The following is a 15,000-nucleotide window of genomic DNA, read 5'->3' on the forward strand; positions in this document are numbered from 1 at the left end:
GCCTAGTACTTATTCTATCGGTCTCTTTTGCCGAACCGCTATGCTATGGGGACATAAACATACCAGCATCAGTTGTCAAGAAAGGGGGGGGGCAAACACAGATACACACACAGACACACACACATTTATATATACGACGGGTTTCTTTCAATAGGTTTACAGTTAGCACGTGGACACTTTAAGTTTCTTTTAAAACATTTTATTACGTTTAAATTTCTATCTTACGTACATACAAAAGGGAGCTTGACAGAATTAACTAAATTAGCGTAGAATAATGGCTTCGTATAATTTTATAATTAAGATCTAAACTGTTAATATATGAATGTGAAAGAGATTGTTGAATAACTGGAAACCTACCTTAGGGCTACCCTGTACACACACACACACACACACACACACACACACACACATAGGTGCAGACGTGGCTGAGGGGTAAGGAGCTTGCTTACCAACCACACGGTTCCGGGTGTGTATGTCTTTGTGTTTACCTCTTTCACCACTGCTTAAACAACAGTATTGGTTTGTTTACGTCCTTGCAACTTACCGATTGAGGAATTAAGTACAGTGCTCCTGCGTGGCCGCAGTCTATTGACAGAATGAAGCAGGTTCTTTTTGGTTATCTCACCCCCATTAAAACAATCGCCATTAAAAAACTGGGTTATCTCCCCACTAAAAAATCGAGTTAACGTGGCGACGAGAGATTGGATCGAAAGAGTTCGATCCTTTTGATTCAATACTTCAACACATTGGTGACTCTTTTGGCCTCCTCAATAGGAATGGTAGGATTTGGTATGAAAAATGTCATCAGATTCAATAAGATGTTTAATCTTTTCGCTTTTCATGTTTATTAATCTTTTCAGTTTTGTAGGATTTGGTATGAAAAATGTCATCAGATTCAATGAGATGTTTATCTTTTCGCTTTTCATGTTTATTAATCTTTTCAGTTTTGTAGGATTTGGTAAAAAAATGTCATCAGATTCAATAAGATGTTTAATCTTTTCGCTTTTCATGTTATTAATCTTTTCAGTTTTGTAGGATTGGTATAAAAAATGTCATCAGATTCAATAAGATGTTTAATCTTTTCGCTTTTCTGTTTATTAATCTTTTCAGTTTTGTAGGATTTGGTATGAAAAATGTCATCAGATTCAATGAGATGTTTAATCTTTTCGCTTTTCATGTTTATTAATCTTTTCAGTTTTGTAGGATTTGGTATAAAAAATGTCATCAGATTCAATAAGATGTTTAATCTTTTCGCTTTTCATGTTTATTAATCTTTTCAGTTTTGTAGGATTTGGTATAAAAAATGTCATCAGATTCAATAAGATGTTTAATCTTTTCGCTTTTCATGTTTATTAATCTTTTCAGTTTTGTAGGATTTGGTATAAAAAATGTCATCAGATTCAATAAGATGTTTAATCTTTTCGCTTTTCATGTTTATTAATCTTTTCAGTTTTGTAGATTTGGTATAAAAAATGTCATCAGATTCAATAGATGTTTAATCTTTTCGCTTTTCATGTTATTAATCTTTTCAGTTTTGTAGGATTTGGTATAAAAAATGTCATCAGATTCAATAAGATGTTTAATCCTTTCGCTTTTCATGTTTATTAATCTTTTCAGTTTTGTAGGATTGGTATAAAAAATGTCATCAGATTCAATAAGATGTTTAATCTTTTCGCTTTTCATGTTTATTAATCTTTTCAGTTTTGTAGGATTTGGTATAAAAAATGTCATCAGATTCAATAAGATGTTTAATCTTTTCAGTTTTGTTTTTCCGGTTTATTGAGGGTTAAACATTTTTTTAAGATGAGATAACCAAAAGTACCGATATTTCTCATAAAACTTGGGGAGATAACACAGTTTTTTAATGGGGGTGAGATAACCGAAAAGTACCAAGAAGCAAAGGGTTAAAAGATACTGAGCTATGTATACATCAACAAATGCACTAGTGAGCAGACACGCATGCACGCGCGCGCACACACGCACATATATATATATCCATACACACACATATGCACATGCACGCATGAATCCATACACACGCACACACTCGCATACAAACATGATAAACAGCAAGTCAACCTTTAAGTTTTGAGTGTTCTGTTGAGTCCATTTCAAAGAACAGCAGTGATTTGTTTGCCCCTAACCACCCCGACAGCCTAATAGACACACAGTTTTAATCCACTACAACTACCCTCACAACCACCACCAACACCGCCCGCCCGCCCACACCACCACCATCACCAGCTTCTACCACCCTGCAGCCACTTCCACCCGGAGTTCACATTCCTTACATACATTGCTGTTGACAATAGACGTGAACAGCTTGACATTTCAATCTCTTGTACCCGGACAACTGTGTCATGGCAACGAAGCAGTATTAACAAACACTCGCCCTTATATATATATATATATATATATATAATATATATATATATATATCTCTCTCTATATAAACGGCAGTTTGTCTGTGCGTGTTTCTGTGTGTCTGTTTTCTCGTACCCTCACCCTGACCACGGCTTTCAACCGATTCTGATGAACTTGACACACACATAGCCCAATGTCATAATTCAAAACTAACGCAGCGAAAATTTTGAAAGTTCCCCCAGTTCTGAAAAAAATCGATAAATTCGACATGGGGTCGAGAATAAAAAAAAAACAAACCACAGACTGTCTAGGGGACGCAACTCAACCTTTTATTACTCTCAAAAAAAATTTTACCATCATTTTTTTTCCATTTTTTTTTGCTATTTTTTGGCTATAACTCTCTAAAAATGCTTTATAGTTATTTCCCTTACAAACCTGAGCAACGCCGGGCGATACTGCTAGTATATATATATATATATATATATATATATTATATTCCATTCAATCATATTAAATAGTAAATATTGTAGTATTGGTTCAACGCCAGCTTTCTGGACGCTTCTAGTCCGGAACCTCTCATGATCTGCACAAATTTATATCAATATAGGTGCAGTGTCGCTGTGTGGTAAGAAGCTTGCTTCCCAACCACATGTTTCCGGGTTCAGTCCCACTGCGTGACATCTTGGGCCTGTGTCTTCTATAGCCTCGGGCCGACCAAAGCCTTGTGATTTGATTTGGTAGACGGATTTGGTTTACGTCCTCGTGACTTAGAGGTTCGGCGAAAGACCGATACAATAAGTACCAGGATTTAAAAACAAGGTGGTGGGTGGGGGGGTCAATTCATTCGATTAAAATTCTTGAAGGTGGTGCCTTAGCATGGCCGCAGTCAAATGACTGAAACGAGCGAAAAATAAGACATAAAAGAAAGATAATTAGCACTCACCATCCATTAAGCTAATTAATTAAAAAAATAAAGGAACAAAATTGTAAATATTCCCAAAATCTGAGAGGTCCTTTCAGCTGTAGTGTGTTTAGATTATGTCCGTATCCTGTCCAAGATTTTTGCTGTCATCTACGTTTAAAACCGGTTTCGGTCTAATTAAATTAAGCATGCCTGAATCAGTTGCAAAACAATGTGTAATATGTGAAATTTTATGCAAGATTATACAGGTTGCCGCCGCCGGTTGAATGAAGTCGTTCGTCTCATATGAGTCAGCCGGAGGCGGATGACATTATTCATTTAGATCAGAATATCTTGATAATGTTTCAATGGTTTTTTTAAACGACGAAACTCTTTGATTATTTGGTTCATTAAAAATTTATGGCTGTATTCAGATTCAGAAATTTAGACCACAATGAAGCAGAAGTATGACTATGTACATTTATATATGTGTGTGTGTGTCTGTTATACACACACACACACACACACACACACACACACACATATATATATATATATCTATATATATATATATATATATATATATAATATATATATATATATATATATATATATATATATATATATATATACTAGCTGAAGGTGACCCGCTCTACGCGCGGGTAAGAGTGTGGTTGTTACTTTCTGTTGCTTCCTTTCAGCACGTAAAAAGCACCATCCGAACGTGGCCGATTGCAGCGCCGCCTTGACTTGCTTCTGTGCCGGTGGCACGTAAAAAGTACCAACCGATCGTTGTCGCTGCGAGCCCCCCTGGCACCTGTGCCGGCGGCACGAAAAAAGCATCCACTACACTCACAGAGTGGTTGGCGTTAGGAAGGGCACCCACCTGTAGAAACACTGCCAGATCAGACTGGAGCCTGGTGCAGCCTCCTGGCTTCCCAGACCCCGGTCACACTGTCCAACCCGTGCTAGCACGGAAAACGGACGTTAAACGATGATGATGATGATGATGATTCTCCCTCTTTGTTTCTCTCTCCTTTCTCTCTCACTTTCCCACTCTCTTACTTTTCTTTTCTCTCGGACTCTCCCTCGCTTTCTCTTACTCTCTATCTTTATCTATCTCTCTCCCATTTATAAACAACAGAAGATCTTGAGTAAGTTGAGAAATAAAATATTTAGAAAGATCAATCATAAATATCAGGCAGTGGCAACGGAAAGGTCTGATTCAAGGCAGACAGCAAAACACTAACATTTAAAAGGGACAGACGAACTTGCGAGCTGAATAAAAATAATAAAATATTGGAAACCAAAGTTTGAAGGGATAGAATCTGAGGATAGTAGAGTCACCATGGCTGGCATTTCTTAACGATGGACAGTAACATAGTGGCAGTTTAACGGCTGGCGTAAAATTTTGAACTTGATGTAAAAGAAAATTCCTAAACACCAAGTTTTGAAGTGATTCTTTCTCACGACAGTAGACTCACCATGGCAAGCATTCAAAACCTCTTCATCATGGACGGCAACACATTGAAGATTAAAAGGCTGGCGCAAATTTTTTAGCTTGATGTAACAGAGAATTCGGAAACACCCGCTCCTTGAAATTTTAATCCCCTTCCAGCCCCATTTAGACCTCTTTTCACATTTTGGTTAATATAACCCGATTTCATTCGGGTCTACTGGGGCCACAATTTATAAGATGAGGAATTTTGTCCTAGAGGTGACGCCTTTCATTTGAGGAACAAAATAGTTGTGATGCAAACTTGTCAGCACCTTTAACATAGGTGTGCATATTTTCAGGTGAATCGACAGACTACGTAATGCACACATATATATATGTGTATATATATATGTGTGTGTGTGTGTGTGTGTGTGTGTGTGTGTGTGTGTGTGCACGCATTATATATACAAATGTATACAAATGAGATATATATCTGTATAAATTAAATTAGAGATAAAAACACTAATAGGCAAATCAAACAGAGAAAAACCAAAAGCAAAAACATTAAAAAAAAATATAATATATAAAATATATAAAATTGAAAATTGAAAAATTTAAATTATTTAAATTGAAAATAAAAATTATTAAATTATATTTATAATTTGTTTAAAAATATATATAACTATGAAAAAGTATGAAAAAGTTTAATATACGTAAATACAGATATATACACTTTGTATATATACATTATATATATACATATTTATATATAGAACACACACACACACATACATTATATATACATATTTATATATAGAACACAGACACATACACACAGCGCGGAAAACGGACGTTAAACGATGATGATGATGATGATGATTTATATATAGGACACACACACACACACACACACCACACACACATATAAATGAACGCAAGAATATCTGATTCATAATATTTGTTCTCATGCTCGTGTGTTGTTGGTGACAGACATATACATAAAAGAACGTCGACGTGATGGGAAGGTAGGAAACAGAGTGAGTGAAAAAGAGTGGAAATAGCGAGATTGATTTTAGGAAGACAGATACTTTAAATAACGGTAGTGGAATTGTCAAAGTTATAAGTGAAGGGGAGTGAGAGGGTAATGGAGGAAATAGCGTGAGTGAGGAAGATGGCCCCTAGCAACCACACCTTTTAAGATAGGGATTTCTAAGGTAGCCCACGGGCATCGTCACCTCATTCTACATGTCCCTGTAAATTTTGGAGCGAATCGGACGGGATGTAGTGGCATTGAAAGCGATCCAAGCGGTAAAAACGCATTTCAGTTTTTTATATATATATATATATATATATATATATATATATATATATATATATATATATATATATATATATATATATATATATATATATATATATATATATATATATATATATATATATATATGTATATATATATATATATATATATATCACCGTGATCACCGTGATCACCGTGACCGACCAGACTATCAGATGTTGCTACACATCGCTGGTCACAATGCGCTTCAAATTGTTTTAGCCTTCAAATTCCACCAGCTCGCTGGCTACGCGAGCAGGCCAACAGAAGAAAGAGTGAGAGAAAGTTGTGGCGAAAGAGTTCAGCAGGTTTCGCCACCACCCCCTGCCGGAGCCTCGTGGAGCTTTAGATGTTTTCGCTCAATAAACACTCACAACGCCCGGTCTGGGAATCGAAACCGCGATCCTACGATCGCGAGTCCGCTGCATTAACCACTGGGCCATAGCGCCTCCACACACACACACACACATATATATATATAATATATATATATATATATATATATATATATATATAATATATATTATATATATATATAATATATATATATATATATATACATATATATATATATACATATATATAACATATATATAATATATATATATATATGTACATATACACACATATCGCATATATTTATACACACATCATCGTTGCACACATTCAGTCTATTGCAAGACACAAGCTTCCCCATGTTCTCTCCACCAATCACGGTCTGATGTTTTCGTCAGCCATGTTTGGCTGCCGAAGAATTTAAGAGTCTCCTCATTTCTGCTTCTGCATGATTTTCTCCTCCCTCTTCTTTCTGGACCTGCTGTCCACTCTCTCAGTTTGCTATTCCATCTATTGCCCTTTCTTCTAAACACATGTCCAGCGAAAGAGGCGGAGATGATTTGAATAAATCATGAATTTATGTTGTATGGTATTTGATAAACCTTCATTTGTGTGTCTGTGTACGTGTGTATATGTGTGTGCGTGTGAGTGTGCATATATACATACATCTAACATATATATAGGTATGTATGTTTGTATGTATGTATGTGTGTGTGTGTGTGTGTGTGTGTGTGTGTGTGTGTGAGAGAGAGAGAGAGAGCTCTCAGTATCTCACTGTCTCTTTCTTTTCATCTATTCTTATAGTCTCCTCTCTGCCCGTTTCTCTTGAAATGCTTCTCTTAATACATCGTTTGCTGCCTTCAGACAAATCCCAATATCTCGTTTTCATTCTCTCAACCTCTCTCTCTCTCTCTCTCTCTCTCTCTCTCTCTCTCTCTCTCTCTCTTTCTCATATTCCTTGTCATTCTCCTTCAGTTTTCTCTCCTTAACACTGCCAGTCTCTTCCGTTCTGCCCATTTTTGACACAATACTATACCAACGTGTATCACCACCGCTCTCGCCATTTCGTTGACACTCAGCAGTTATGTCTATGTGAGTCACACGGTTAAATTCGAGCAGATCTTATTGCTACAACAGTTTTCAAAGCCATTATTCTGTTTGTATTTTCCGATGTTTTCTTTTGACAAGTTAGAAGGACATGCTTAAATATTTTGATATATTACTGGGAGAAAGATCGGAATTTTATTTATAACTAGCAGATATACCCGGCGTTGCCCGGTTACATTCAATTGAAGAATTGAATGTTAGACTTTTCTGTTATATTTTCTGAATGAACTGAAATATCTATGTTTCGAATTTCATCAAAATTGCAGATGTGGGTTATTTCCCTCTTTACACACCCTAAAAAATTTGTAATCGTGCCACATGGAAGCCAGAAGACGAATGATCACAATAAGCAGTCAGTTACCCTACCCTAGTCGTTACCACTCCCAATGTAGGATTCCTCACCATCCAGGTGACAGGCACAGCCGTAAGATGCATTACGAATGTATAGCAATTGGAAGGGCGTGACCCAACTGAAATCAACATTAACAATTGTGTGACGTGAGGGCTTAGGAGAAATTATAGTGTCACCTCTGGAGTTTGCAAATGACCACTATACTGATACGTAACTGGACAGAATGAATTTAAAATCTATAAATGTCTTTGAATAACCAGTCACTCATTTGGGAAGGCCTTTTAATCAATGTTACCATCTGATAATAAAAAGACTGACAGGAGGTCTGCAATCAAATAACTTTACTCAACACTTTGCAACTGAATCAGTGGAGACAAAGATGCCTCTCATTTACTTAACAATTTATGCGCCACATTGCAGAAATCACAATGTAAGTGTATGTCAAAGCAAACTGTTCTACTGTTGTACCATTGAATTAGAAATAATGACCAACTTTTATGCTCGGGTAACCCTACAGCTTCAAAGAGCACAACTGTATTCGTTTTTGCTTAGATAAAATGACAAAATTGTGGGTGTTAAGTCCCCATGGAGGGGTCTTTCTAGCTTTGTAAGAAGATGAAATTTTATAAATATTACTTCATTTGTGTCTAATATCTATGGTTAAAATTTCATCAACAGCAAAAATATAAGAATTTTTATGGGGGTTATGGCCCTTATGCTTAGAATATAATTTCCGAATTTCATAAAGATCCATTCAGTACTTTTGACCTAGTTTTGGATCATAAAAGAAATGACTAAAATTTGGGAGTTAAGGGTCCCATTAGGGTGTTATATATAAGATGTAGTTTATATTTATATTTGTATTTATTTACATTCACTTATACATGCTGTACTTATTGTATCATATTACACATTGATGTACATTGTTTTGCTCTGTACTATTATGTTTGACCTTAATGTTCATATGTAGTGGTTTAATAAATTATGTGATTGGGTATTATCTGGTAGTTGATCATTGATTAAGGTGTATTTCTCAATTTTCTTCTTTTGTATATATATATATATATATATACACGCACACACACACACACACACATACACACACTAACACACACACACACACACACACACACACACACACACACACACACACACACAAAGATAAATTGATAGATACAACTGAGTGGGCAAACAAAAATCTGAGACACAGCCAAGTACTTATTCTATTAGTTTGTTCTTGTGAAACCAGTAAGTTTTGTGGATGTAAATAAATGAACACCAGTTGTGAAGCAGTGATGAGGGCGAAACACAGACACAAAGACACACACATACACTTACATATATACATATATATACGATTGATTTGTTTCAGTTCCTGTCTACGAAATCCATATATATGTTGGCATCCTTTTTGTCTCGGGAGACAATGGAGTTGCGCATAAAATAATCTAGTCCGGCTTTTACATTTCATGTCCTAAAACATCTCCTGATGTGGCTGTGTAGTCCTATCCTGAACAAACACTCCCTCTGGCAGGTGCCGCAAATGTAGCGAAGACTTTGCCTGGCTGGTTGTAATGTCATACTTTCTTGTTGACGTCTTTTCTTGTCTTTCCATTTCTCCTCTCCCTCTATGTCACTCCTTTGTGTTCCCTCTTTTACGGTACGTCGCCAATCTCCACGGTTGCTAGCAACTGCTTCTCAGTTGGTAATATTGATGTTGCAGGCATTCATGTCCCTTTTTCAAACATCCTTGTATCGTAAGAACGGTCTTCCCACAGACATAGTTCCCCTAGCAAGCTCTCCGTTGAGTATGTCCTTGGGGATTCTGCCATCTTCCATACGGCTAACATGTCGAAGCCATCTCATAAGTCTTTGTGTGAGGAGTGTAAACATGCTTGGTATTCTTGCTTACTTGAAGACATCTTTGTTGGGGACATGATTCTGCCATTTGATGCGAAGGATTTTCCGGAGGTAGCACAGGTGAAAGATATTTAAGCGACGTATGGCGTCGTATGGCGTGTGTATGACGTCCACGTCTCACTTCCATACAGTAGAGTGCTAATTACACATGCCTGGTAAATCTTCATTTTTGTGGTCTTGGTCAGCTTATTGTTGTCCCATGCCCGTTTGGAGAGTTGGGCCATCACAGTAGCTGCCTTGCCAATGCGTATATTGAGCTCAGTATCAAGGGATAGGTTGTAGGTGACGGTAGAGCCAAGATAGGTAAACTTCTCCACCTCCTGTAGTCTGTGGTCTCCAATATGTATGTTTGGGATGGTCGATGTAGCCTGACCCATGATGTTGGTCTTCTTGAGGCTGATAAATAAGCCAAAGTTGCCAAATGCTTGCTCAAAACAGTTGATGAGCCTTTGTAGGGCTTCTCCTGTGTGTGATACCAGAGCGGCATCATCAGCAAATAGCATCTCCTTGATCAGGACGCTTCTGATTTTGGTCTTGGCACGCAGACGCAAGAGATTGAACAGTTTCCATCACTTCTACTGTGCAGAAACACTCCATCATCTGATGTCACAAAGGCATGTGACAGCAGCAGCGAGAAGAAGATGCCAAATAATGTAGGAGCAAGGACACAACCTTGCTTTACCCCATTTTTTATTTGGAAGGCGGCTGATGCTGAACCATTGTGCTGTATGGTGCCTTGCATATCATCATGGAAAGATGTGATGATCCTCAGCAGCGTTGGTGGACATCGGATTTTTTGGAGCAGGATGAAGAGGCCTTTTCTACTTACCAAGTCAAAGGCCTTTGTCAGATCAATGAAGGCCATATATAATGGCATTTTCTGCTCTCTGGACTTCTCCTGAAGTTGGCGTATGGAGAATATCATGTCAATAGTTGATCTGCTTCTTCTAAAGACACACTGCGATTCTGGATAAATTCGAGAAGCAAGACGTTGCAGCCTGGACAGGGTAATGCGAGCAGAGGCCTTTCCAACAGTGCTTAGAAGAGATATTCCACGGTAATTGTTACAATCACCACGTTCACCTTTGTTTTTGTAAAGCGTAATGATGTTACCATCCTGCATATCCTGAGGGACTGTACCCTCTTCCCAGCACTGACACAGAAGCTCATGAATGTGCCGAAGCAGGATGGTGTTTTTGCCGGCTTTGATGATCTCTAAGGGGATGCCGTCTTTTCCCGGAGCCTTGTTACTTGCTAGGGAGTCAATAGCCTTGGTGAGCTCTGCTATAGATGGCAGACTGTCAAGTTCACACATGATTGGCAAGATCTTGACACCCTCGATTGCAGCCTCAGATACTGTGGTCTCCCGTGAGTAGAGATCCTGGTAGTACTCCACCCATCTATCCATTTGCTTGCTTTGGTCCTTGATGGGATCCCTAGTAGTTGATTTCAGAGGGGCTGACTGGGTTGCGGATGGACCGAGGGCCTTCTTCAAACCGGCATACATCCCACGGGTGTCGCCACTGTCAGCAGCTGACTGGATACTCTGACAGATTTCCTGCCAATACCTATTTGCGCAGCGTCTGGCAGTCAGTTTGGTTTTATTCTTGCCTTTCTGAGTTCTTCGAGTGACTTTATCGAAGAATCACTCTTGTATTACATCAGAGCTGCACGCTTTGTTTCGATAACTGTTTCCAGCTTGAGAGCCCAGCACTGAACAAATCTGGATTCGCCTTTCTCTCATGCCGAAAGTATCTATTGATGTGGTATTCAAAGCTTCCTGATATAATTCCACCTACTTTCAGCAAAGGAGGTGGGCAGCTACTGAGGACAACCTTGATAGAAATAGCAAAACATTTTCGCAGTGTGGGTCTGAGGTTCTGGCAGTGTTAATGCGTGGTCGGCCCATTTTCTTGGAGTGATGGACTTTTTAGACAGAATCCTCAACCTGCTTCTTATTAGTGAATGATCTGTTCACAATCCACGCTGTGGTAACTACGGTCAGTTGAACAGAATTCAGAAAGGGTCTTCGTGTAATGATGAGATCCAGCTGATGCCAATGGTTAGATCTTGGATGACTTCAAGATGCCTTGTGGGATGTCTTGTTGGCAAAGAATGTGTTGGTGATGCACAGGTTTGGTATGTGCAAAATTCAAGTAGTCTCTGGCCATTGTCATTCATGTTGCCAATACCAAAACACATACACTTACATATATACATACATATATATACGATCGATTTGTTTCAGTTCCCTGCGAAATCCATATTTATATATATATATATGATATATATATATATATATTATATATATATATATATATATATATATATATTCGATATATATATGCATACACACACATACTTACATATATATTTGAAATTTACAAAAGAAACGAACAAAAGACGAAGAAGGGTGTGTAAATAGCAAACAGGTTTATTAGTTTAACGCCCCGAAATTTCTATCGTATACCACATTTTATTAATACTTAGCACATATACGGAGACAAAAATATTGTACTATATACTGCAGGTTATCTCCATTAAAATTCTCGTATTATATACATTATATATATATAATATACACACTGGCGAAAATAAATTTAAGACCGATGATACAATTCTATTTCTTACAAAATATTCTGTTACTAGTCCTTTGCCGATCTTTATATTGACCAGTCTCCGAGTATAACTTCCACGCTGCACGCAACCGGTTTTACTGCACTTTAGTTGCTTGCTGATGTTCGAAAAGGAAAACTTTTTGCTGTAATATACGATTTTTGCTCTCGTGACTGGACTAAGGCTACGTTGTTTTCCCATTATTAATAAATTGTATAATAACATTAAATATAACTTTATGGTGCAATTAGGCTCGTTGTGTGACCATCCATTTTGGCCAAAAAAATTGCATACATATTACATGGTCTTAAACTAATTTTGCCGGTAAATTTGAAACGTTTATATTACGTTCTGAGTTCAAATTCCGCCGAGGTTGACTTTGCCTTTCACCTTTCGGGGTCGATAAATTAAGTACCAGTTACGCACTGGGGTCGATGTAATCGACTTAATCCGTTTGTTGTCCTTGTTTGTCCCCTCTATGTTTAGCCCCTTGTGGGCAGTAAAGAAATATATTAATTTAGCATTAGAATTCTTCAAGTTGTATAAAAATGTTTGCATCATTCGAAAGAGAAATAATTTTGCATAAGGTGTAAAAGTTATAATAATTTGTATGGTGTTAGTAACAAAATATTTTGTAAGAAATAGAACTTTTATCGTCGGTCTTAAATATTTTCGCCAATGTATATATCTCAGGTCATCCCATAAGTTCTGTCCCAATTTTGGATAAAGAACCAAGTGATCAAATGTTATATTTAATTGAAAGTTAATCATCAATGTACTTTCCCTGATTATCTATGACTTACTTCCATCTATTTACAAACTTTTTAATCCCATCAATGTAAAACTCTTTTGTTTCAAAGCGAGAACTCTGAAATGTCAGGTTCGACCTCCTCTTGGTTGCGAAAGTTGTGTCCCCTAATAATTCTGTAACTATGAAACAATGGTATCCTGAAGGAGTAAGGTCGGGAGAATAAGTTGGATGAAGAAATTTTTCCAAACCAACCTCTTCGATCTTCTGTGATGTGATCTTTGCAGTGTGGAGTTGCACATTGTCCTGATGAAACATCACTCGCTTTCGACTCACTAAAGCGGCTCTTTTTTTCCTTCAAAGCTTGGTTCAAACGCTCTAATTGCTGACAGTAGACTTGAGCATTGATTGTTGCATTAGGTGGTAACAGTATAAAGTGAATTATGCCTTTGCAGTCGCACCAGATAGAGTAGAACCTTTTTCCCATGAAGTTCCCTTCTCGGTTGTGGTTGAGCATTTTCCCTTTTACCAAGCCACTGTTTACGACGTTTAACATTTCGATAGAAAATCCATTTTTCGTCACAAGTCTATTGAAAAAGGGTGAAATGAGTTTGCGAGAATGGAGAGAAGAGCAGATGTCAACTCGGGATTTGCGGTTGCTCTCGGACAATACATGAAGCACCTATTTTCCAAGTTTAGGAATCTTTCCACGTTGTTGAAGATGACGATGAACTGTTGTATGGTTTGAAGTAAGCTTTATTGCCAATTCTTCAACTGATAATGACGGATTTTCTTCAAGTAATTCCGCAAGGAGCTTATCATCAAACTCAACTGGACATCCCATTCGATATTCATCTTCAATTTTGCAAACGATCTCCTGCAAGTTCTTTCATTCAAGCACTTTCCCATAAACTGAGTGTATGTTTCGAGTCACTTCGGCTGCAGAGTTACCTTTATTGTACTCATAAAGAATTATATGTGCCTTAAATGCTCCTTGGATACTTCCATGTTGAAAGGGTTTTAATCAAAGCAATTTTAGGGTGTCCACGAAGTCTGGGTACATGGAATAAAATCATAACATAAACAAATATAAGAAATAATAATTTTCCTTTTTTACTTTTGTTTAAATTAAATAAAAAAATACTTTACTTTTCTAAATTTATTTGTTATTTTTTCTACAGATTATCGAATGATGACTGTCTAAAGAATAAAGAATCCCAGATCGAATGATGGATCTGTCTAAAGAAGAAAGAATCGAGTTAGTATTATTAAGTGGACGAGAGGGATGGTCTTATCGCAAAATTGCGGAAGAATTTAATCTTCGACACCCTTATAGGTAACCTATTTTTTTTTACTGCCGTCGGGAAATTGATCAAGAAATTTAAAGAAACAGGCAGTGTTTTGGATAAACCCCGTTCCGGGCGACCAAAGACTTCAGATGAAACGAAAGAGGCTGTCATGGCTAAAGTTTCTGCTACCCCAAAAGAAATCACTTCGTCGGACATCCACGGCGTTAGGTGTTCCAAAACCAACCATCCACAAAATGCTGGTTGAGGAAAAGTTTCATCGATACAACCTACAGATATTGCATCACTTAAATGAAGATGACCCTGATAGACGAATGTAGACGTACGAATGGTTTTCAGATAAATTGGATGAAAATATCAATTTTACGAAAAACTTTGTTGTTCAGTGACAAAGCTACTTTTTATGTAAATGGTGAGGTCAACAGACAGAATCTTCTATACTGGTCTCGAGGTAATCCACATTGGATGGATCCATCCAAACAGCAAGGCAGCAAAAAGGTGATGGTGTGGTGTGGTTTGTGGAAAGCTCATGTTCTAGGACCATTCTTCATTGAACATATAACGGATGAGAC

General features: G+C 37.4%; 1 long non-coding RNA gene across 1 annotated transcript in view; it reads left to right on the forward strand.

The window, feature by feature from the left end:
• LOC118764060 overlaps positions 1-15,000 on the forward strand; it is a 24,052-nt gene that overhangs the window by 8,918 nt on the left and 134 nt on the right. The gene's annotated exons all lie outside the window — the stretch shown is intronic.

Source organism: Octopus sinensis, linkage group LG7, assembly GCF_006345805.1.
Source record: "Octopus sinensis linkage group LG7, ASM634580v1, whole genome shotgun sequence".
In the NCBI taxonomy this organism is placed as follows: Eukaryota; Metazoa; Mollusca; class Cephalopoda; order Octopoda; family Octopodidae; genus Octopus; species Octopus sinensis.